The sequence below is a fragment of the Aplysia californica genome, unplaced genomic scaffold (assembly GCF_000002075.1).
Source record: "Aplysia californica isolate F4 #8 unplaced genomic scaffold, AplCal3.0 scaffold01233, whole genome shotgun sequence".
NCBI lineage: Eukaryota > Metazoa > Mollusca > Gastropoda > Aplysiida > Aplysiidae > Aplysia > Aplysia californica.
The window spans coordinates 36,687-39,888 of record NW_004798503.1 but is presented as its reverse complement, the minus strand read 5'-3'; positions in this window follow the sequence as shown (position 1 = coordinate 39,888).

Genomic DNA, 3,202 nt, shown 5'->3' with positions numbered 1-3,202 from the left:
CGATCCATGTGTCTTTAAAATACAAAGTATATCTCTGGCGACATGACACGATTCTCATTGTAGTCATCATAATCTTTTTTTTGTTTTTTGTTACTCAATTCATTATTTCTTAACAAAGACAAAGAGAAAATATTGTATTGCAATACTCGGGCCAAAAAAACATAATTTGCTAACGTATAATTATAACAAACTGATCCCAGATAACACCGACTCGTAATCGCGAGGTTACCATTTCGGGGGTTCCAGCCTCAGCTTGTGGGTGGTTGGCGGGTGCTCTGGTGTGTTCGAGCCTCAGCTTGGTCCGACGTTGTGTCCTTGGGAAAGGCAGGTACTTAACACGAATTTCCCACTTGGCTCGGTCGGTCCTTTTGGTAGATGGACGTCAAACACGGAGGCCCCTCCTCTTAAATAACCTACTAATAGTGTTGATAGAGGCGTTAAACCCATGCCATTTCAATTCATTTTCATACCAGATTGCTGGTTCTAAAGTTGTTTTTTTTTAATGGTGCAGAAAGTATCTGAAAATATATATTTTTTTTTTTAACCCCACGATGTTTTTGAGTTGGACGGGCTGTAGACGACACTTGTTTTTCTCAGTCATGAAAATCTTATTTTAGTTTTAGTAGAGGTTTTACGGCGCTCACAACTGCATAAGGTCATATGAGCGCCAGAAGATTAGAGGAGTTACAAGAGAGTAGCAACAAACATAAAAAAGAAGAAGAGGAGATAAGGACGATAGATGTTTGATAGGAAAGAAGGAGCAAACCATACTAGAGCACCCGCCAACCACCCGTATATCTACTAGCCCGTATTACAATTGGTCGCTTTCAAGGGCAAGTGGGCTAACACAGATTTCGGAGACTTGTAGAAATTTTTACTTACACCAAAAGTGGGCATTGCCCTAGCTATAGGAGAAGTTTGGTTTCATTGGTGTGTATATTTGTTTGGTTGTAGAGAAAACTCTCCTTGTCTTTTAAAGAAACTGAACAAGGGGCAAAAACTTTACCTTCGGTTTTCTCTAAACAACGCTTCTGGAGATAGCCCCCTTGTGCTTAAAAGCGACCAAATAATATGTGAGGCATCGTGGAATAAGGGGCTCGATCGTCTAAATAACGAAATTGAAGAAATCAGCATATGAGGCAGCGTGGTGGAATCAGGCTCTCGTGAAAATAAGCAAGGTGAAGAAACTTGCTTTTTTCCGCAGCTTTGTGAATTTTTATCAATTTTTTTTTTTTTTTTTGGGATCAACACCGTTTATGCCCATTAAAGAATTAATTTCTTTGTGGATTTTTCTGAAAAACGTTGATTAAAGGCACAAATAATGTAAATTTTCAGTTACCATTAACTCTTAAGCTAAGGAAATAACTAATCTTGGCGGCCATTTTCTCACTAATTTTACCTCTAAAAACAGGTGACCCCCACCTCCTTCTTTGGCAAATATCTCGACCTATATTCAACAAAAATGGATATGTTTTCCATCCAAATAAAGACAAATGAACAAGCTTTAAGATCATACCAATAACTTTACATGCCCAAAAATGGACGAGAGCCTGATTCCACCACGCTGCCTCACATATTTCCGACAGTTTGGCAATACTAATTTATCGAATTTTTGCTTCTCTTTACTCAAACAGAAGAATGAACCACAAAAAGCATGCAACAACATGCGCGTGAACTATACAAGCTCGTGCATTTCGTTTGATTTGTTTTTGATTTGTTTTTGTTTTGTTTTGATGGTGTTTTTTTTTTTTTTTACGGCGCTCGCAACTACATAAGGTCATATGAACGCATGGGACGTTCCATACATTTTCAGTTGGTAGGAAATTTGGAATTTTGCCCGGGTGGCGACCGAAGCTTACTCTTGTCGAATTTGGACCACCAATTAAGGGATCTTTATAGTGCGCAACTTACACACGGAACTTCCGAGATTTTTCACCTTTGTCCTAGAAAGCTAGGTGTAGATATTACCTACCAGAAGATCAGGGGTGTGGCTGAAAGACAGCAGTAAGAAGGAGCCACGGAGTAGCAGTAGAAAGGCTGCAGAAAGAGTCAGAAGCCCAGAACAGGGGGCCAAGGAAGTGAGGGGGTGGGGCAGAAAGTGAAGACGAAAGCAGACGACAGAGCATTGTTAGAGAGCAGGATAGGAGAAATGTTTAGAGAAGAACAATGTCCGTCGCTGTCCGGATTCGAACCCGGGACTAATTGAATGAGAAGCGAACACTAAAATAACTAAGCCACGACGAGAGCCCCCGTTTGATTTGTGCATGACGGTTGGAGATGTTTTGCAACATTGTCTTGGTCTGCCCTTGATCGGACGTCTTTGGGAGGTTGGCGGGTGCTCTGGTGTGGTTTGTTCCTTCTTTCATATCAAGCATCTATCGTCCTGATCTCCCCTCTTTTTTGTGTTTGTGACTCTCTTGTAACACCTCTAATCTTCGGCACTTTTAATAATATGACCTTATTGTGTTCGCAAGAGCCGTAAAACACTTACTAAAACATTACTCTAGATACTCAATGAGGACATTTGACCGTACTTTCCCTCTGTTGTTTCTGTCTTTGTGTCCTCCTTTCACCTCATGTCCTGCTCTCTAGCAATGTTCTGTCGTTTGCTTTCGTCTCCTCTTTCTGCCCCCACCCCCTCACCTCCTTTGCCCCTTCCTCTGGGCTCCTGATTCTTTCTGCAGCCTTTCTACTGCTACTCCTTCGCTTCCACGGAAGTCCGCGCATTTGTTCAGATGGCGCTGCAGGCTTTGTTTTGAAGCTCTCTTTCATTTCTCCAAAAGAAGAATAGGAATAGCACAGTTTGTTAATTTCGCTGTTATTGTTTTTCACACAAGTGGGGTAACTCTGTGCGCAAAGTCTGACTTTTTCGAAGAGATCGCCACCGGATTTTGAGTGTCAACATGGACACGTGACTCAGCCTTGTTGTGATTGGCTGCAAATTGCTGCAAACCACCTGATCACGTGATTCGCAGACCTGTTTTTTTTTTTGTAGGACCGAGTCGAAGGGTTTGTGCCACGATGACCGCTTTGCACCCTCAATTTGGATAGCCCCGACTACCCGGTGGGCCCGACCCGACCCGACCCGTTCGCGTATGTGGGCACCCCCTATTAGCTACTTATTTAGAATTTCAAATATGCTTCTGAATTACATTGCAATATGTAAAACAGCTCCGAATGCAAAGGGGGGTGGGGTGGGGGG